This window comes from Podarcis melisellensis, assembly GCF_964234715.1.
Source record: "Podarcis melisellensis genome assembly, chromosome: 11".
NCBI lineage: Eukaryota > Metazoa > Chordata > Lepidosauria > Squamata > Lacertidae > Podarcis > Podarcis melisellensis.
In genome coordinates this window covers 26,251,789-26,274,793 of record NC_138543.1, presented here as the reverse complement: position 1 = coordinate 26,274,793, position 23,005 = coordinate 26,251,789, and the positions used below count along the sequence as shown (strand labels likewise).

The 23,005-nt window shown below is 41.3% G+C and overlaps 1 long non-coding RNA gene across 1 annotated transcript in view; it reads left to right on the top strand.

Annotated features, from left to right (window-relative positions):
- Positions 1-23,005, top strand: part of LOC309380730 — a 745,666-nt gene that overhangs the window by 63,454 nt on the left and 659,207 nt on the right. The window lies entirely within an intron of this gene.

Here is a 23,005-nt window from a genome sequence, read left to right as displayed (position 1 = left end):
TGCATATAAATAGACAGTGACAAAAAAGCAAGGAAACATTTTTACTTGCTATTTAAAAGGCAACAGGGAGAAAAACTGCTCAGCCTTTCTTGGGAGGGAACTGCAAAGAGCAGACATACTTTCCCAAAAAACAGGTCACTGAGAGCCTTCATACTTGAAATGTGATGCCAAAAGATTATTGAAGCTGATGAGGAGGTTTCATATGGGTGAAAGTGTCATTGACGCCAGCTCTACCTCTCTTTCAAATCAGAACCCGTGAAGGCGGTGAATGTCCCACCTGAAGGCAGTTGGAGGATGGATGGTGGCTAATGGATTGAGGTTGAATCCTGACAAGACAGAAGTACTGTTTTGGGGGACCTGGGAGAAGAAAGGATTGAAGAAGATTGGAAGAAATTTAAGATTTATCTACAAAAATATTGTGATTTAGTGGAATGTTAAGAAGGATGCTTGGTTATAAATAATTGGCCATCACTAAACTGGATCGGAATTTGACGATAAGCGAGATTAAGAGAAACAAAAATTTGTTGGAGAATTGTTACATTATATTTAAACGAGTGGTTACAAAATTGCAAATAAGATGATAATTTGCTGGAAAAAATTTATTAACGATGTAAGTGGGAGCGGGAGACGTGAGGAAGTCCAAAGAAGTTATGAAATTTTGTTAAAACAAAGCAATGCTGTTTATTATCTTTGTATTTTTTTTATAAAAAACCCCAATAAATATTTTACCAAAAAAAAAGAAGTACTGTTTTGGGGGGACAAGGGGCGGGCGGGAGTGGGGGACTCCCTGGGCCTGAATGGGGCAACTGTGCTCCTGAAGAAGCAGGTGTGCAGCATGGGAGTCATTTTGGACTCACAGCTGTACACCTGCTCCTTCAGATGCACAGGGAGAACTGCGCATTCTACCATGAGCTCCTTTGTGGAAAAGTGGGGTGTAAATGCTAATAATAAAATTATGAAAATAAAATAAATTATGCCAGAACTTTACTATCCATGTACAAAAGGGAGGTGCCAGGAGGCTTGGAGAAACCCCAATGTTGGCAGAAGTACCTGAGAAAAATATTTGGGAAATAAATCCTAACAGGAACTGGGAAGACAGAAAACCAGAACAGCCCAATGAGGACTGAACATGGAACACCACTGAATCCTTAGTGCGTGTGGTTTTTGTGGGGTGGGTGGGTGGAAAGCTGTTGGGGAGGGAAAATGCAACATGAATTTCAATGGATCAGAATGTAGTCACTTATCATTTGAATTTCATTCTTTGAATGTTGTGATACAGCTCTTGACCTCTTCCTTTTTAGCATGCCTTTAAAACTGCATGTTTTGGGTGGGTGATAATGCTTTTAGAAATGCATTCTTTGGAATTGTTGGAATTATTTTCTAAAATACATGTTTAAATTATTGGTTGGCAGCCATCTGTCTCAGGAGACAATGGAAGAGTGTGCCTTCAGGGGCAAAGTCAAACCTTTGAAATGGAATTTAACTGAGGATTATTTTAAAAATTCAGGCGTAAAGTTGAAATGAAACAAACTTTAAAATATACATAAATGAAGGTGGCACAGAATGGAAATAAACTGATGAAATGGAATGGAGTATAAAAGGGAAGGGAAGGGAAGGGAAGGGAAAGGAAAGGAAAGGACGGGAAGGATGGCATCTTAAAAAAGAGCACTCCACACTGATTGTTTAAAGTCACCCTCGTATAATGATACTGTAACTTAAAAAAACAAACCTTCATGATCACACAACATTAAAAACCAAGGTAGACATTCATGAACTGCAACCTTTTCCTGCCAAAATAAAATACACTTGGCTAACCTATTTGACTATAATTTCCACTTGTATCCAATCTTAGAATCTGTTCAAAAATCCTTTATTTGAATGGCAAATATGATTTGTCTGAATTTGCATTATGTCAAAAGTAGTAGAGAAGTCAAGACATTTAAACAGAGAGCCATTTAAACAGTAGAGAAATCAAGACGTTTAAACAGCCAGAAGTCTACCCGGATAAACCTTACACCTGGCTAGAGAAAATGTTTTAAGATAAATAATGTAAAGTAAAAGTTAAATTTGAACATAGCGATTTGGATATCTCCAACACTGAGCTTTCCTTTTTAGCTTTTATTTGGTATAAAGCAATATGAATGATTTATTCTCCTGTAAGTTTTCTCCTACCATCCCTTACTTTCCTCTTTATGATGTTGCCACCACAGAGGTAAACTTCATTCAACCTGATTTAAGGTACTAAAAATAAAGTGTTTGGAGTGGGGTTAAATCAAGAATGAAGACCTCAAAGCTGTTGGATAAATTCTGTCCTGGGCTGCACTCCTGTATATGGGAATTAAGAATTCTCCAATGGGTTCCTTAATCCATAATTTTCAGAGTCTACAGCAAACCAAGACATAGTCAAAAAGTCAGGATTTTGGTATACATAAATAGTCTGCAATGAAAACACACCTGCACTGAGAAAATAGAAAATCCAATCTTAGTCAATTGGCATTCATTCTTTGGCCCTGATCCAATCAGAATTAAACATTCAAGCCCCACTGATTTCAATTCAAGTCTTAATCTCTTTCCCACTGAAACCAGTGGGACAAGGTTATAACCCTAAACTCACATTTTAGGCGCATTTATGAAGGATTAGGCAATCAATGGCTACTTGTCACAATGACTGTATGTTACCTGAATACCAATGGCTGGGAAACAACAATGGAAGGCTATGGCCCTCGAATCCTGCTTGTAAGCTTCCCAAGAGGCATTTGTCCTTAGAGAGCAAGTCCTATTGAGCAGAAGAACTGAGTCCTGAGTAAATGCAGTTAGGATCACTCTGCACAGTACTTAACTCTGGGTAGGTCATACTCTTTATGAAGTCACACCCAATCTTCCTGAATCAAGTAGAAAGGTCTGAAGGAGGGTGAAAGGTGTATCAGGTTGAACATACTTACACCACTTCCTGCAACCAGGAGCTCACACCTAGGGATGGGAGAATCTCTCATTTTCAATTTCTCTCCATTTCACATTTCCCCCCTTCTTAAATTCAGTTTGCCATAGTTCTTCATTAGTTTGATAACTTTTTAATAAAGCAATCCTCATGGAAATTCACCATCATTTTAATGCAAATTTCTCCAAATATGTGTACATCTGTGTACAATGCCCCTAATATACATGTTCTCATAATACACACAATATATCTATTTTTCTTCGTATTTTACCCAAGTATATCCATTTTTGTACACATTACCAGGCAAGCAAAGTGCATTGCAAAATTCAGAGCAAACTTCAAAGGATGACTGTGTTTCGATTCACTTATTGTTTCAGAAAGGTGAATGAGGTTTGTTTGTTTTAAAATACAAATTCGATCAGATTTCTTCCCTATCTCTATCCACACCACTTCCGTGGATACAAATTCAGAATTCCCCAAAAGGACTAAGGGGAAAGCAGGCTATAATAGAGCCTTCGTTCCCCTCTCGTTGGTCATTCCTATTCCTCTTGGTCTGGAGGTCTGCAACCTTAGAAGCTCAGGTTTATTACTTAGTCTGTACATGTTGCTGCTTTGAAAACCTGTGGGCATTACTTACCTTCCCAAAGCCAATGTTTTGTCATCTCGAAATGGGAAAGTTAGTTATTATAATTATTAATAATAATAATTTCCAGTGTCGTAGATTAGGATTCATTAATGGGTTTTAAATACCTTGACAATCTATTTTGGTAAATGCCTTTGTGTAATTAGTGAGAATGACAGCAGTAGAGGAGCAATTCATTTCGACAGTGCTTCCTCCGGCATACACTATTAATTTTTCTTGTGCATCACACTCCAGAGAGGTTGCTGTTCTCCATTTTAGCCAAGGATGCCTGTGGCTGTAAAGAGAAAGGAAGGAAGGGTGAACTTTAATCTCAGTCACATGGCAGTACCAAGGCAGTGGGGATCATAGGCCACCGTCTCCATGGATCGGGGCATCTGGCATGGGCAGATTTCAAATGAAGAATGCCACAGCAGTCTAGCCAGGCAGTCAGTCTAGCATATGGCAAGGGAGGGAAAGTGATGAAATTTCCAGGAACAGGCAAGCATGAGCCATGGAAGGGAGCCAAGCCATAGTGACTAGAGCCAAGCCTAGTCAGACCACAGCCTGATTGTTCAGAACAGAGAAGAGCAATCAGCTAATGCAACTAGGAAAGCCAGCTGTTTAAATTGCATTAACTGATTTTAGTTCTTTCAGTACTGCATTTTTCATATTGTTGTAACTGGGAACTTTATGCTGAAGGACGGTGAAATCCAATAAAGAAATAGGATCTGTTAGCTGGTCATAGCTTGGTCATAGTTTGGTCATCAGCAAGCGGTATTCAATCCAGGGTGCATTCTGCAGAGAGTTAGGGTGGAAGCAGATGATCAAGAACTGAATATCCACTATTACAGCTGCTGTAACCACATTTGTTTAGGGGGTGGGAGAAGGCGGGTGTTGTCTGGCCACATAGAAAGGTCAGAATTATGACAACCAAACACTGTGGATATGAAGAGTGTTCCTTTAACACAGCACAGCCCCTCAGCCAGTCTGTGTAAAGTACATAGCTTCAGGCCATAGACCCAAGTTCAAATCTTTGTGCACTTAGATTTCACTCATTATTATTATTATTTATTAAATTTGTGTACCACCCTTCATCCATAGGTCTCAGGGCAGTATATATTCTGTGCTTCATGAACTTGGGGGGGGGGGTAACATTCCAGTGTGTCTGATCACTATAGCCTCCCAGAGGAGTAAGTTTTCCAGTCAATTATACACACCTGGACATCTGTTCTACAATTTTGCTTTGTGCATCAGTGACAGAATTCTACATGACAATAAAGGGTGCATTTGCAAAGTTCAAGTGCATTCCCAGGATAGATGTCTTTGCTTGCCTTATTTATTTATTATTTGGGGTCTTCGTATATACCCCTTCATAAAATCTTGTCCCAGGGCAGGTTACAGTACTATTTAAGACACCCAGTAACAGCTAAAATAACCAAAAGACATAGGTGGAATCTACACACATATAAAAAACGTTTTGAAAAGCGTTTCTAAAAATACCTTGACTTTTCCATAAGGCTCACCATCTCATTGTATATTGCAGTTAAAACACACTTAAAACGTTTTATTTTCAGCTGTATAGCTGAAAATAGAATTGTACAGTCCAATTCAAAAACAGTAAAATGACCAAGTGGAAGAATTTCTAAGAACACAGAACTTAAAATATATAACATTTCAACATGTCTGAGAGAATAATCTTGGCTACGGGTCCTGGAAGACCTGCTCCCTGCCTTGCAGGCCTTTTGCGCTTGACCTGGGAGGGAGGGGCCCTTATTGACTCCAGCTACAAAAGCTGAGGCTGCTGGGTAGACTTTTGGGCTGAAGTGTTTTGTTGGCTGGGTTGTTGTTGCTGCCGTTGGTTTTTTGTATCTTTATTTTAGATCTTGTGATTGATGTGGAAATCATTCAGTTTGGTTGTGTATTTTTTGATGTTTTACTTATGTTACTTTTGTTATGTTTCAGTTACGTACTTTTATGTGATAAGTTGCCTTGAGCATGGCTTGAGCTATGGAAAGTTGGCGTACAAATAAAATTGTATGTATGTAATAAAAAATTGTAAAGTTTGCACCCGACCAGCTTCTTTGGTGAGAAGTGTAACAGATGAAAATTGCATTTTATTCGTTGCCACCTACCTTATCCCTGAAGTTGAAAGCACTTTAAAAAGGACCTCCATTGTAGATATCTGGTCCCAAGCCACAAATATCTTTACAGATCAGTTCGTTGAATAGAGCTCAGAATTAACTGGCTGACAGTGATGCATATTCTTTGTCATATATATTACTAGTGATATTTCGTTCTTAGTGAGCCTTTCCTTTTAAAGTCCTGGCTGCTGCATTTTGAAAAACTTGTAGCTTCTGAACCACCTTCAAGGGCAGCTACACATACAACCCATTGTGGTTGTTGTCTAGTCGTTTAGTCATGTCCGACTCCTCGTGACCCCACGGACCAGAGCACGCCAGGCATTCCTGTCTTCCACTGCCTCCCGCAGTTTGGTCAAACTCATGTTCGTAGCTTTGAGAACACTGTCCAACCATCTCGTCTTCTGTCGTCCCCTTCTCCTTGTACCCTCAATCTTTCCCAACATCAGGGACTTTTCCAGGGAGTCATCTCTTCTCATGAAGTGGCCAAAGTATTGGAGCCTCAGCTTCAGGATCTGTCCTTCCAATGAGCACTCAGAATGGATCGGTTTGATCTTCTTGCAGTCCATGGGACTCTCAAGAGTCTCCTCCAGCACCATAATTCAAAAGCATCAATTCTTTGGTGATCTGCCTTCTTTATGGTCCAGCTCTCACTTCCATACATCAACTACTTGACATTCAGAAAACATCTTAACTTCAGGGAAGTTTTTAATGTGTGACATTTTAGTGTATTTTTGGTCTCTGTGGAAGTCGCCCAGAGTGGCTGGGGAAACCCAGCCAAATGGGCGGGGTACAAATAAGAAATTATTATTATTATTATACATCACAGCCTATTGCAGTAATCTAACCAAGATGCTACCAGAGCATGGACTGTCTTTGCTACAATGATGCATTGATCACTGTATTTAAGGTATTGCTATGTGCTAATACTGTAAAACACACTTCCACTCACTTTATCCAGCCACGTTAAATGTGGGGATCTGCTTTGGATCTTTATGTAACGACCTCATTCCACACTCATATTCTTTGAGCCATATTTAAGTGCTGCAGGAGAGCCATACTTATATACACTTTCTTCTTCTTCTCTCCTCTTCTTCACGCTTGCACTCTAGGAGTCTGCATCCCTCAAGGAATCAGAGTTTCCAGAATGTTTCCTGCGCAAGCCTTCCTTTCTTTCATTTCCCTTTAGAACAACCCCCGGGTACAAGCAATTGCATGCCTTATTTTAACACTACTCCATTTGAACAGAAAGAGCTCTGCATTCTTGTTGTCAACACCAAAGTCTACAGAGATTTTCAAACCAAATGGTGTTACGTACAGCAAAACTTGCTTATATTTCCCAAGCCACATACAGCTATTAAGGAATGGAACAGGAACTAATGAATATGACTCGCATTTTCAAAGTTCAGGTTAGAGCACTTGCCAAGAACTGAAGTGCTATGGTGCTTGCTATTTTTAAGGACATTGTCCTGGATTTCCCTTGTTCTCTTCTTAAGAAATCATTGAGCTGAGTAGGAGTGGCTCTATAGTTAAATTCTGGGGCATCTACCCCTTACAAAATCAGGATGTTTTGTCCCATCAGCCTTTGGTCTGGATGATGAGGGAGAAAGCTGGTCAACATTCAAACCCATTGGATGATAAATGGCTGAGTAGCAGCTTGTTAGAGGCAGATCAGAAGGGCTTTCATTAGCTCTCTGCACCATTTTTGTTGACTAAACTTACTCGTCTGAAGGTGTAGATTTTTAAAAAATTCTTTTGTGTGTCCCAGGTGTGCTTTTTGTGTAATGTTTGAAATCCTTTGCATACTTTTGAAATTATGGTGTGTTTCCGTTCCTGTGTCATTCAGTAGAAAGAGATGGATGTGCAACTTTGATCACACAGGCTCATTGGTGGGCACTACGGATGTAAGTAATTAAGGAAGCAGCACCCTACCTATTCCAGTTTGGTGGCGCAGGTACAGAATAAAGAGTGGACCTCTCCCCACCAACTTCTCCCAGTGCACAGGGGAACTGCTCTCTTACATTCATTTCAATGTAAAGGAAACCTCAAACAGTGTGTGTGTGTGTGTGTGTGTGTGTGTGTGTGTGTATAATTATGAATGATTTACGAATTACAAATGACTTAAAAATGATGGTGGCAATCTGAATGAATAGTGACTATATTCATATGACTTAATTCTGTTCCTGAATGCAGATGAACATGTGACCTACAGCAACTTCTGTTTCCTTTTCTGGATTTGTTGAAATTTTCTGACATCCAGAGCTGGGAAGATCATATCTGCCAAATTCCAGTATCAGTATAACCAATTAAGACAGGCTGTTCAACCATACATTTTCTGAGCGGTACACACACACCTCAGTCATCTGGGTGCTTATCTTGGAAACACCATGTACATTCAGCAAAAAGGGGATGGTATCAAGCTTCTGGGTGGCCATTATACATGAAGACTAAGCTGACTTGTACAGTGGTAACTCGGGTTAAGAACTGAATTCATTCTGGAGGTTCGTTCTTAACCTGAAACTATTCTTAACCTGAAGCACCACTTTAGCTAATGGGGCCTCCTGCTGCCGCCGCACCGCTGCTGCATGATTTCTGTTCTCATCCTGAAACAAAGTTCTTAACCCGAGGTACTATTTCTGGGTTAGTGGAGTCTGTAACCTGAAGCGTATGTAACCTGAAGCATCTGTAACCTGAGGTACCACTGTATTGGGGTGAATAATGAAGCTAATAGAGCTGCCTCAAGAAAAGAAAAAAGAAACCTTAAGCATTCAGGATTGAATAATCCCTTACATAAAGACAGCAAAACCAAATCAGTGACCCTGGTATGTTTCACATACATGTGATTTTCAACCCTTCTAGAGTTGCCCTTAAGACAAGAACTGTCAGGGCATTATTTCGTGTACTTCCTTTCTTCCTCTCTTTCCTGAAAACAAACATTTGCTTTCTGCCATGAGGAGGTTTTTACATATCCGATCTGCAATCAAGTCAGTTCTTCAGACAGAATAATTAAGAGAGAAACAGGGGTGTGGGAAACCAGAGCGCTTCATCAGTAAACAAATGTTGAGCATCAAAGGGAATTACTGCATGAAATTGGTGTGGCGAAGGGTGTCTAAAGAACAATTCACAACGGAGGAGAGGCTTCTGGTGGGCAGAAAGATAGTTGTAAAAAGATCTAAAACAGGAAGACTTAGAGTGCATTTCTATACTGAAGAGCCTGGCTGAGGGCTACAGGCTTTATGAGATTAGTGGTGGGGAACTTGTGGTCCTCTAGGTTTTGTTGGACTCTGCCTCCTATCAGGCCCAGTCAGCATGGCTAGTGATCAGGAATGATGGAAGCTGGAGTCCAGAAACCTTGGAGGGTAAATGTTTAGCCACCTCTGCTACAGACAACGACTATGGACCATTTCTTCCTAGCCATTTCATGGCTTGCTTTCATGTACTGGAATGTCCCCAAACTGCTCAGAATGGACATCGGAGAGTGAAGTAGAAGGCCACATTTGGCTGGGACAAATGCTGACACAAGGCCTAGGAACTGGAGGAGCTGTTTGATGTAGGGATCAGGAAAAAGGAGACATGGAGAACTATTGGAGCGAGGGCAATGGAAAGAGTTGGGGGGGGGGCCTCCAGACTAGGGGAAACACTTTCTTTTGTGATGTAGAGGGGGTGGGCAGATATGGCAACTAGGGTGGCTGTGGTAGAATGCCAAAAGAAGTAATGGGCGGTAGTTATGGGTGGGGGAGAAATTCAACTCTAATTCACGTCTTCCGAAACAAGATATAAACCCAAACACAGATAATCCTTCAAAATCCCCATTTCTCTATATTGTGCAATGTGCTCTTCATCCAAGTAACATGTACATGAAATATGCATATAAATGCAAATATTCTGGGAGGCATGCATAAATGTGTTATATTAATGGAAACTGCTTTTCAAAAAAGTCTGTTTTAGGAACAACTGCATACAAAAAAGTCTAAATTAGTAAAAAAAATTGCACTAGGATGCTGATGAAGGAGTTTTTTCATATATATATATATTTCATATATATTTCATATATATATTTACATTTACATATTTACATACATATATATTTACATTATATATATATATATATATATATATATATATATATATATATATATATATATATATATATATATATAATGTAAACGGATGTGGAGATGCGATTGGAAAAATAAGAAACCGAGAGAAACCGAAACTGACAGATTTGCTCATCCCTAGCAGTAGGAAAGAAAAAGCTCTCGCAAGTTTCAGAAATAGGAAGGCCAAGGATAGACAAACAGGAGGAGAGTTCTCAAATATTGTTTGAAAGTAAACCAAGTAAGTCTCTATTCACTGTTCTTTAGTTTTGTTTCAATTATATCTAGAGACCTCATTCAGATTTTGGAGCTGATATGAAGCATGTCAACACTCCCATGCACAAATAAATTCTTGCACATCCTACATTTTTTCCCCTTTCTCATTTATGGATTAAGTGTCATGCCTATCTTACTTAAAGGTAAACAGGGTTACATGCTACAAAGCACATAGAACGACGCACACATTTGTTCCTGTAAAGCCTTCTAAAAGATCTCACCTTCTTCAGAGGAAGTTATTTCCAGCTACCTAAGCTCTTTAAATATTGCCTCTTTCAAATCCCTGTGCTTCATTCCCCTCACCAACCTAAACACAGGGATTACAGTGGCTGTAATCCTGGATCCTTTTGTATACCGCAAACACAGCCTTCTAATCCTCACTCTGTTTTTGCAAATATGACTTAAATTCCATTATAAGCTTTAGATGAGGAGGGCAGCTGAACAGGCTGTCTTCAAGATGTGCTGAGGTGAACTTGCCGTGCGTTATATTTTAATGGGAACACTTGGAAAGACCACACCTAAAGTCTTGGCCAGGGCGGCACATAACGTAATGCCTGGGTGTTTGCAGTGCACTCTGCAAAGGGCGCCTTATGCCTCTGAGACTGCAGGAAGGTAGAGTGGTGTTGTGCTCATATCCAACTTGCAGGCATCCCACAGGCATCCGGTCAGCCACTGTGAAAAGAGAGATCAGGGATGATCACTTTTGTGCCCTTTGGGCCAAACACAATTAACAGCTCAGTTTTTATCTGACCTTTGAAAGTTCGGTGAAACTTCAATCAAGGTGTGGCAGCAAATGCCCTTATTCATTCATTCATTCATTGTGAAATATGAATATTCAATATTATGCATGTTTACTTTGACGGAAATCCCACAGAGTTATTCTTAGTGTGTGTATAATTGCTGCCCTTTGAGACGGCAAGAATCTTATAGGATTAGTCTTTTTTCCAGGATTAGTTATTTCTTTTCTTCTTCGTTTTTGTCTTCAGGTTGCTAAATGTTGGGTGGCCTGGACAGACCCCTGCACAGTGGCCTGCCTGCAATTGGCCAATTTGCAGGCAGGCTACGATCCGACCAGGCCCCACACCCAGTGTTGCCATGTGATTGTGCAGGGGAGACAGTGCCAAGTCACAACACTGCCTGCCCAATAGGGGGCAAGAGGACTTATAAGATTAGTTAGTTAGTTAGTTTTTTAAGGGATGATGATGATGATGATGATAATGATGATTTATTAAATTTGTATACCCCTCTCTATACCTGCAGGTCTCAAGGTGGTTATAACATAAAAATACATAATAAAACAAAATGCATAATAAAAACAAAAACAACCCAATAAACCCCCCCCACACACATTTTAAAAGGGCATTGGGATATATTTGCATGGCTCCTAAAGATGTACAGTCGTACCTTGGAAGTTGAACAGAATCTGTTTCGGAAGTCTGTTCAACTTCCAAAATGTTCAGAAACCAAAGCACGGCTTCTGGTTGTCTGCAGGAAGCTCCTGCAGCCTATTGGAAGCCGCGGGAGCCCCGTAGGATGTTCGGGTTCCAAAGAACGTTCACAAACCAGAAAACTCACTTTCGAGGTTGCAGCGTTCAGGAGCCAAAACATCCGAGTACCAAGGCGTTCGGGATCCAAGGTACGACTGTATAATGAAGCCACCAGTCGATTAGTTGTCTTCATGTCTTCATGTTGCCAGATGTTGGGGAAAGCCTGTAGCTCACTGGTAAACACATTACAGTGGTGCCTCACAAGACGAAAAGAATCCGTTCCGCGATTCTCTTCGTCTAGCGGTTTTTTCGTCTTGCGAAGCAAGCCCATTGACAGCTTAGCAGATTAGCACTACAGCGGTCTAGCGGCTTCTAGGGATCAGCTGTTAAGCGGCTTATCAGCGGATCAGCTGTTAAGTGGCTTAGCGGCTTAGGAAAAGGGGGAAAAAGCGGGAAAAACCCGCGGGGACTCGCAAGATTTTTTCGTCTTGCGAAGCAACCCCATAGGGAAATTCGTTTTGCGAAGCGCCTCCAAAACGGAAAACCCTTTCGTCTAGCGGGTTTTCCGTCTTGCGAGGCGTTCGTCTTGCGGGGCACCACTGTATTTGCATACTAAAGGTCCCAGGTTCAGTTGCCAACATCTCCACTAGGACTGGAAAGAGCTCCTGTCTGAAACCAGGGAGATTCACTGCCAGACAGTGTAGACAGTACAAAACTAGATGGAATAATGGTCTGACTCTGTACAAAGCAGCTTCCTAAAGTATTCTGTGGCCTGGCACATAAATCATTGACTGCAGCATACCTACACATATACTAGTGCATTAACGAGGACCACACTGATTTAAGAGAAGGCAACACCGTATTAAGCACGCTTATTATAAACACATTTAGGCTGACAATCACGCCGTGCAGGTATGTCACTTTAAGCAATTTGCACATCACACGAGGCAGCACGCTATTGCCGAAAGCCGACAGGCAGCGCAGGAGCGAGAAATGGCAAAGCAATCTGTAAACAACAGCAGAGGGGGGAAAGTGTAGTCGGCCAGTGGTTGTACTGAAAAACTTATTCATCATTTTGTGTGTGTGCATGTGTATGATGGAACTGTTTGAGCCTGGCTGATTAAACTGCGATGAAATAGCTAGAACAACGGCGAAATGCTGTTTGATTTCCTAATTATTACCGCCTCCTGAGCCCAACCTCTGCTACTCTTCCTTCTGAATTGCTGGCAGCTCGTGCTGCTTCTCATGCATTATACATTAAACCCATATGGCAGTTTGAGGTGGACGGTCTCGGGAGGAAAGATCCATACTGCTCTTTTCACTGCAGAGATGCAAGGGAGAAAGTGTGGGGGGGAGAGAGAGAGAAGGAAAGGGTTGAGTAGGGGGAGCCTATATAGGAAGCAGCCCAGCTAACCTCTGACATAAAGAAAAGGGAAGCAGAGGAAATTATACCACAGACACTTCTAGGAAGAAGGTGCTGCGGTCTGCGAATTGTGCTGCTCCGACCGCACTCTTGTGACCCATGCCAATCACAAATAATAAATCAAAAACCTTCCTCTCCAGCTGCCAGAAGTAGAGACTTAGGTCTGAAATAGCCTCCGTCGGTGCATGGGTCAAACGAAAGGAAAGTAAGCTATATATACTGATGTGGATCAGTCTATCTTCAGTCTGTGTCCATTTTACACAGGTTTATTCCTCAACCAATTTTGTCCCATTTTCCATTTGAAAATGTTGTTCTCATTTAAAAAACAACAACTGTACTTCTTTTGTTCAAACACATATTTAAATATGCACTCAAAGACCTATTTTGTTCCAAAATACGCCTAATTACATGTGCATTGTATTTCATTGTTACACATAGTTTATCCGAAAACATGCACTTCTTATTTCTTACATTCATTTGTTGTGAACTACATAAAATGTCTCAACGTGACTTACAATTGTAAAAAAGAAACACCATACGAATACAAAAAAAAATAATTCAAATGAACATCAAGAGAATAAAACATTACTTACTAAATGTGCCCACCCTGCGATACAGTGGTACCTCTGGTTAAGAACTTAATTCTTTCCGGAGGTCCGTTCTTAACCTGAAACTGGTTTTAAACTGAGGTACCACTTTAGCTAATGGGGCCTCCCACTGCTGCCGCGTGATTTCCACTCTCATCCTGAAGCAAAGTTCTTAACCCGAGGTACTATTTCTGGGTTAGCGGAGTCTGTAACTTGAAGCGTATGTAACCTGAAGCATCTGTAACCTGAGCTACCACTGTATTATAAAAAGGATGATTCCTACCCCACCCTACTTAAATATGAACACAGCAACATTATTTAGTAAAAGTGCTTGTCTTGCAATATGATAAAAAGGAGGAATCCAGCCCATTGGATTAAAAGATGAGCACTATAACAGGTTAGGGTAACTTAATACCATAGAGTCCCAGTTAAGAACCAAATCCCTGGGTAAATAGCAACTTCCTCACTTGTTGCCTAAAAGTTGATAATGATGGTGCCAGGTACATCTCTGCCATCTTCAAAGGCAGCCCCACACAGAGCACATTTCAGTAGTCCAGGCCAGGAAGTCACCGGGGCATGGACAACTGAGGCCAGGCTATCCCAAGTCACCAATGTCAGGGTGATAGGGCTGTCTCAGGCCAATGATGCTGGATGGGGTGAGGAAGAGACGTAATAGAACAGAACTGGTCTGTGCTGTCCTCTCAGCTAGCCTACAATCACCAAGGGCAGCGAAGGATGAAGCCACCACTGAAGCAAGAGTTAACTGTCAATACGAGGACCTGGAATCTACCAGAGAAACTGACTAGTGGAAGATTCAGGACAGGTGTTGGAACAAAGTATGTTTCTGGGCACAATTCAAAGCCCTAAATGGCCTCAGTCCAGTATACCTGAAGGAGCATCTACGCCTCCATCATTCTGCCCGGACACTGAGGTCCAGTGCTGAGGGCCTTCTGACGGTTCCCACGATGTGAGAAGCCAAGTTACAGGGAACCAGGTAGAGGGCCTTCTCGGTAGTGGCGTCCGCCCTGTGGAATGCCCTCCCACCAGATGTCAAAGAGAACAACAACTACCAGACTTTTAGAAGACATCTAAAGGCAGCCCTGTTTAGGGAAGCTTTTAATGTTTAATAGGTTATTGTATTTTAGTATTCTGTTGGAAGCCGCCCAGAGTGGCTGGGGAAACCCAGCCAGATGGGAGGGGTATAAATAATAAATTATTATTATTATTAGTAGTAGTAGTAGTAGTAGTAGTAGTAGTATTGTTAAACCATGAAATTCACTCTTATAAGATGCAATGATGCCCACCCAATGGGATGGGTGTATTTTGTCTTGTGGGATTTTATAGGAACGTGGAGTTTATAAATATCCGAAGGAAAGAAATACAGATTCGTGGAGGATAAGGCTATCGGTAGCAACTAGCCATGTTGGCTATGTTCTGCCTTCCAGTTGCTAAGAACCACAAATGGTGAGGCTGGTGTTTGTGGACAGGACATTTTTTTGACCGCTGTGAAAACAGGGTGTTGAACTAGACTCCAGCAGATTCATGCATTCTCCTTGATGGGAATTTCTTCTAAATAACTGCAGATATAACATTTTTATGGCTGAACATAACCAACAGTGATATTTTTAAGAAGTGGCAAAATAAGAAAAGGTTGCATCTATAAAGCCAGCTCATATTGTATACGGCCCTCTGTATACAATAGAAAAAGAAATATAGTTTATTAATGGAAGCCATGTAAAAAAGCCAACACCAGTAAGCAAATATTTCAGAACAAGGTTAGCAGGGATTTAACACTCTTTAAAATGGAGTATCAGAAACTGCTTCCTTAGCTTACCTCAGAAAGATAATGTCTTCATAAGAAGAGTTTTGATTTGATATCCCGCTTTATTACTACCCTAAGGAGTCTCCAAGCGGCTAACATTCTCCTTTCCCTTCCTCCCTCACAACAAACACTCTGTGAAGTGAGTGGGGCTGAGAGACTTCAAAGAAGTGTGACTGGCCCAAGGTCACCCAGCAGCTGCATGTGGAGGAGCGGGGAAGCGAACACGGTTCCCCAGATTATGAGTCCACTGCTCTTAACCACTACACCAAACTGGATGCACAAGTCTCCAAATTGCTTCAAATTCTGGCAGAAAATAAAATACTCTTCACTGAAAAAAATTTGAACATAAAAGGTGCCTTGTACAAATCTACCTAGATGTACCTGCCTACAATCTGGCAGGTTATTTCATTTTGAAGAGCTCCTATGCATGCAGTTCTCATCCAGCTGTGAAAAGAGAGAGAGAAAAGTTATAGCTATTTTTAGATTCCCCATTATTGTGGAAGGGGGAAAACAGAACTTCACATTTAACAGATCTTATTTGGTCCCAAATAACAAGTCCAATTGAAAAGACACAGAGCAGTTCTAAAACAGATCAGGCTGTGTTCAAAAGCTACAGATACAGGTCAAATCCTGTGTACTCCTTGTATTGGACATTAGGAAAATAATGTGAAAGGTTTTTATTACTAATTTACAGCACACAAAAAATAGTATGCACTTTGATGCATTATTTATTTCAAGCTGCTTTGAGACTCTATAGGGAGAAAAGCAAGGTCTAAAAATGTTGTAATGAAAGAAAGAAATGCACCCTGGGAAGGCGATAGGGATGACATGGGAAGGCAGGGAAGCACAGATAGAGCCGGCCCTACCTTTAGGGAGAGCGAGACAGAGTTGCTTCAGGCAGCAGATGTTGGCTTGTCATGAAAGGGCAACAAATCATTAGCTGGTTGGTTTTATTATGGTTGCATTTCTGCTGCCAGGGAGCTGAGGGAGAATGGCTTGTGGAATTTTCTGCTTCAAGAGACAAAATAACTTGGCTGGCCTTGGGAACTCCACACCTTGACTTATGGGAAGCGGGTGATACTTGCTACTCTGCCAAAGGCAGCAAAATGTTTTGGGTTAGTCCTAAGCCCAAAGTGGGAACCAATTATCTTTTGGATCCTTTTGGAGGATCAGATCCGGGACTCAGATTGTCCGCAACTCCATCTCTATTGGTCTAATCCAAAACCCAGTGCACAACCCTAATAACCCTTCCACACCAGCAGGGGACACCATAGCACACATCCACATATGCCTTGTTTTCTATTGCATTGCATTGCATTGTTCAGGATGGTTGTTATAGTTGATGCGCATAAGAACACTTTCAGACTGAGCTGCAGGTCAGATAAGTTGGCATGCCTGACACTCGGAAGATCTCCAAGCAAGGCCAAAGACCAGACCAAGGACACAACAATGAGCCAAAGCTGTTGCCTGGGGCAGAAATATTTCCAAAGGCACCAGTCCATGTTCTTCAGTCTAGGATCTTGTCATTTCTACTTAGGGAAAGGAATGTAGCTCAGTCCATATGTCTTGCGTGCAGAAGGCCCCAGTTCCAACCTCTTCATATCTGCATACATGGCTGGTAAGGTCCACTGTCCCCCAGGGAGCTTTTGCCAGTCTTTGTAGACGATACTGAGCTACAGTAGGTGGACCAACACTCTGGTTTGGTACATGGCAGCTTTGTAAAGCACATTGTACAGAATTTTGGGGCACAATTTTGGGCAGCACAACTGAAAACAGTGTCTAGTACCTGTCCACTGTCTTGCCAGAGGGGTACATTAGGGTTGCCATATTTCAATAAGTGAAAATCTGGACACAAAAGTTGTTGAGCTATTTTTGAGGAAATTCACCAAGATTTACCCTTCCGATATAGGCAGCAGATGTTGAGTGTCATGAAAGGGCAACAAATCATTAGATATAGGTGTTGCCATTGTTGTTTTTTTGTTTAGTCGTTTAGTCGTGTCCGGCTCTTCGTGACCTCATGGACCAGAGCACGCCATGCGCTCCTGTCTTCCACTGCCTCCCACAGTTTGGTCAAACTCATGCTGGTAGCTTCGAGAACACTGTCCAACCATCTTGTCCTCTGTCGTCCCCTTCTCCTGGTGCCCTCCATCTTTCCCAACATCAGGATCTTTTCCAGGGAGTCTTCTCTTCTCAGGAGGTGGCCAAAGTATTAGAGCTTCAGCTTCAGGATCTGTCCTTCCAGTGAGCACTCAGGGCTGATTTCCTTAAGAATGGATAGATTTGATCTTCTTGCAGTCCATGGGATTCTCAAGAGTCTCCTCCAGCACCATAATTCAAAAGCATCAATTCTTTGGTGATCAGCCTTCTTTATGGTCCAGCTCTTACTTCCATACATCACTAGTGGGAAAACCATAGCTTTAACTATACGGACCTTTGTTGGCAAGGTGATGTCTCTGTTTTTTAAGATGCTGTCTAGTTTTGTCATTGCTTTTCTCCAAAGAAACAGGCATCTTTTAATTTCGTAACTGCTGTCACTATCTGCAGTGATTATGGAGCCCAAGAAAGTAAAATCTCTCACTGCCTCCATTTCTTCCCCTTCTATTTGCCAGGAGGTGATGGGAGGTGTTGCCATATGACAGGATTTTCCCAGACATTTCAGCGATTACTACCTGAACACTGAATCCCAGCTATGTTTGGGAAATTCCAGAAGTATGACAGCCCTATCAAGCTCTGGTTATCTCCTGCTTGGACTACTGCAATGTGCTCTACATGGGACTACCTTTGAAGGGGACTTGGAAACTACAAATAATCCAGAATGCAGCAGCTAGACTGGTGACTGGAAACAGCTGCTGGGACCATGTAACTCTGATCCTAAACTCTGGTCCTCTGACTTCCAGTACATTTCTGTGCACAAAAGTGTTGGTGTTAACCTTTAAAGCCCTAAATGGCCTTGACCCTATGTACCTGAAGGACCGTCTCCACCCCCGTTGTCCAGCCCATACACTGAGGTCCAGCTCTGAGGGCCTTCTGGTGGTTCCCTCACTGTGAGAGGTGAGGTTACACAGAACCAGTCAGAGAGCCTTCTTGGTAAGTGGTGCCCACCCTTCTATCAGATGTCAAGGAGATAAATAAGTATACAACTTTTAGAAGACATCTGAAGGCAGCCCTGTATAGGGAAGTTTGTAAGGTTTGATATTTTACTATACTTTTATATTATATAACCACGCCCAGAGTGGTTGGAACAACCTAGTCAGATGGACGGATATAATAATAATAATTCCCTTTGTTTATTGATATATATTTCCCCTGTGGTTTCTTTCCCCTTTACTTTACATTTAGCACTATAACAAATAAATCAGCTATGGGTGAAGATGTCATTTTGATACAACTTAAAAGAGTGAGGTGAGTGGGTAAGACTAAGAGGCTTTTGGGTCCACACTTTTAAATACAAATAGATCTGATGTGGTGTGAATTTGTCAGGTTACTAGGTAGCGCCATTTTTAAAACACCCACTCAAGCCTAGAAATATAAATGTTGCCAATGTGCCAAATCATTTTATTTGGATTTCTTTCCTTTTTTTCTTAAAACAACAACTGGTAATGCTTGAAATATTAATGGCATTTAGGTCAAAGTGCTTCTTAGAGCAATTCTAGCCAAACTTTAATTATTCAGTGCTTCAGGGATATATTATTCATCCTTTTAATGTTTCTTTCCCCCCACTTCTCCTGCGTTTCACGCATTTAATGTTCATGAGAAACATGCTTGTTTTTATTGACATACATGTGTGTCCATGTACACAGTCACATACACAACCCATAACGGTCAAGCATACCAGGGAAGGAGTGGAATGGAGGAAATGGAAGGATGGCTTCTCATCAAGACCAAATAATTGGTTAAATTAATGAAGTTTTCAGCATACACAATAGCAGGAATGAGCCTAACCACATGGTCTGATGAATGCCAATTATTTGGGTACAAAAAAAGGTCATCTGATCAAAATACAACAAATGGAGAAAGCTTTTCAGGATAAGAATACCTGACTCATCATCACAAACAAGTATGTTAAGCAGTAAAAAGTTACATTAAGAAGTCTTTATTTGCAAAATTCATCAGTTTAAAGGTGTCACAAACAGGACCGCCTTTACCCGGGGGTGCAAGGGGTGCAGGGCACCCGGGAACCAAATTCTGGGGGGCACCAGGCACCCGTCACTGAAACTGCCTAAGCGTATTGTATTGAGCTCCTATGCGGCAGCGGGGTCAGCGGCACCTTTGACACAACTGATGGGGAGTGACAGGAAAGAGGGAGAGACAGACAGAAAGAGAACGTGCCTATTTAGCGACGGGAGTGCGCACAGACTCCAGAACCTTCCCAAGAAGAACTCGTATATGCATGCTCGCTAGGGCCCTCCCAGCTCATCTAGAAATAAGGTTGCTCCCACAATGAAAGGCTGCCTGAGATGGCTCTCCAACGCATGCACACAATACCCGCCTGTCTCATCTTTCAGACACCTCCCTACAACCGTAAGCGCATGCATGGAGTCTTTACACCAACTCCCAATGTGTTCTTTAGAAAAGCTGGTTTTAAACAACACACACACACAAAACTCCTTTTGGAGCTGCGCAGGTGTGAGTGTTATTTATCAAACAATAATAGTGACATAAGCATGATAAAAGATAATTTGGGGGCGGCTAAACTAAATTTAGGGACGCTGGACGGATCTTTGCACCCCGGCAGCGCATATGCTAAGGATGGCTCTGGTCACAAAACACTTTTTGTTGCTACAGCTACCTCTTTGGAAATTACTCCTACAGTAGCCTTTCATGTATGCAAAGCTTTTAAAAGGACTGTTCCCTCTTTATATTTTAAAGAAAACACAATACTTGTTTTCCACACAGCTTGTATCACAGAGCTAAAGTGATCCAATTTCAACCATCCTCTTTCACAACACCAGCCATCTGTGAAATACAACGATGTTTTAAAGGTGCCAAGAATTAGCTTCTTGTAATTCCATAGTAGTAAATTGGGCATATCATAATTAGAGACGAAAAACAAACCTATTAATTGGAGGCTCAACTCTAATGACAATTTTATTAATCAAATCCTGAAAATTACCGCAAACAGTATGGCGAGGTTTCGAAAGAAGACAGGGAAGCACCTGAGGGATATGATGTGAAAGGAGTAATAAGGGGGAAATAAGAAACGACTGGGACATGTTTAATCTGTAGAAAGAGAATCGTGGAAAGCTAGAATAAAGAAGAATGAATGAATCATGCTTCCTAGTCAGTGGGAGAAAATCAAGAATCAGTCTCAGTTTCATTAAACTTTCTATAAATTGGATGTTCTGGAACAACATATGTAGGAACAGCATGGAAGGGCAGGTTGAACCCACATCCTGTTCCTCTGAGAAACTTGTAATGCAAAAACATTTTAAAGTTCCCTTAGCAACATGTTAAGAAGGAACTTTTGAAAGGAGAACGGGAAATGTTCACATTGTATATAACACAATGATTCAATAAAATAATGTCACCAGAAGGAACTGCCACGAAACCTATGACAACGTTAATTGCAGTGTGTGACACTGAAATCTGTAGCTCTGATCCGCTGTATGAGATTTGAAATCTGTTCCCTGGAAATCTAATGACTCAAAATCGAAATTCACTTTATGGCACGCAGCAGTCTGTAACACCCACCAGCTCGTCCCTGCTGTGTCTTAGCACTCCCCTTTCATACCACTGTGAATCTGATTAACAACTTTCATTAATCCTTCTGTTGCATGCTACCACCTGTTTTTGATGATTATTATTAACTAAAAGAATTGCTGCTGATTGCCTTGTCTAAAGGTAATTTCAGCTCAGAAGGCATATGTTCAACATCGCCAGCAAGGCACTTCATCGACTGGGGGGGGGGGAGACACCCCCCAACAACAAAAAACAACTGCTCTAAGCCCAGGAGTTTTGTGAGAGAGTTGGCAGGTATCACTTAACTACATTTCCTACAATCTGTTACTTTATTTCAAAAAAGTGGCAGTGCATTTTCATATCACATTTGTTGTGCTTCATTCTGAAAGCTCTTTTTCAATATACATTGCCTATACAGAATACACCTTCATTTTTGTTAAGGCAGCCCAGATCTCAAACTGTTACACTGACATGAGCTAATTGAAGCTAAGTGGATATTGAATTAGTGTCCTGTTGTCAGGCACAGAATTGATACTTGGAGGATGTTAAGTGTGGCTCTATGAGGTGGGAAAAGGCAATACCTTCTGAATTGGGGGGGAGGAGACATTCAACTGTGGTTTAGTATTTTTTGGATAAGTATGGAACTCTGCCTAATTAGAAACTGTTGAGACAATTTAGGACTTGAGTAGCTTAAGATGATGTGGTCCATTATCTGAATTTTATAGCCCTCCATTGTATGGAAGCAACTGATATATTATTAGATTCCTTGGCCCAACTTCGTACCTGCATAGCCTTGATCAGATACTCTGAATAGGAAGAAAGAAGAAAAGGAACTTATCACAATGGAATATCCAGTCTCATATAATCAATATGTTTAACTGTCATTAATGCATGAAGGAGTTAAGATCATAAAGTAAGCTGTCCTACCAGGCTTAGCTAGGCCACTCCCCCTTATTCCTCAAGCCTATGTTCTTCTCATTTCACCATGTGAACGCTACCAGCAATGAGGTCTAAGCTGGATGCTCCAAGCTTAGACCACATGCCTTCAGCAAGCCATCTTTGTGTTTCTTTACAAATTATTTAGAAACATTTTGGAACCTAAGTAATACCCCTTGTGTTTTCTTGCAGTAATTTTCAGTCTTCTCAAGTAGTCCCAGGAGCTGGAAAATCTGGGAACCTCTGGTTTGCTAGAAAGACATATGCAAATGTCTTTCTAGCAAGCAACAAAATGCCATTCCCTTACAGAGCTGGATGGATGTCAAACATGCCCACTCATTTACAGTCAGGAAATTCAAACACCAAGTAGGCTAATTCCTCACATTCTACCGAAGTCACAAAAGACAGACAGTCCTACTTCCTCTCCCCCTTGCACAGCTATTCAGCAAAGAAATTCTTTTCACAGGAAGCCTATTCAGACTCCATGTGGGTGTCACATGAATTTCTTGAGGTGGGTCATTGTAATTCTGCAATATTTCAGAGTGCAACTTCATTTTTAAGTGTCTATTAACTAATTATAATGAATGCCGGGTGAAAATGAAACTCCTAAAGAGAGATACGCATGACAGCCACATGAATATAAAATGCATTCTTTGTGATTACACTGAATAGCAAAACAACAAATAAATCCTAAGTAATTGAACATTTCGAATGCAGCATTAGTTAAATGACTTACATTTCCTATTGCACGAGCCCATTAACTAGCAGGGTTAGAACAACACAGTGTTTTAGATATTGGAACAGACTCCGCGCTGTGATTACAGTTCTAGAGGCTTCTAGAGTAGGACCAAAAAGCTTCTTCCATGAAAACATGAGCACACCTCAATTTTATCACATTGTGGAGACAGTGTAGATGCTGATGCTGTCTGATGACGTTCTCTCTCTCTTCACCCTCCTCTAATGGCAAAGAAGGAAGAGTACCAGAGTTTGCTCACACTGT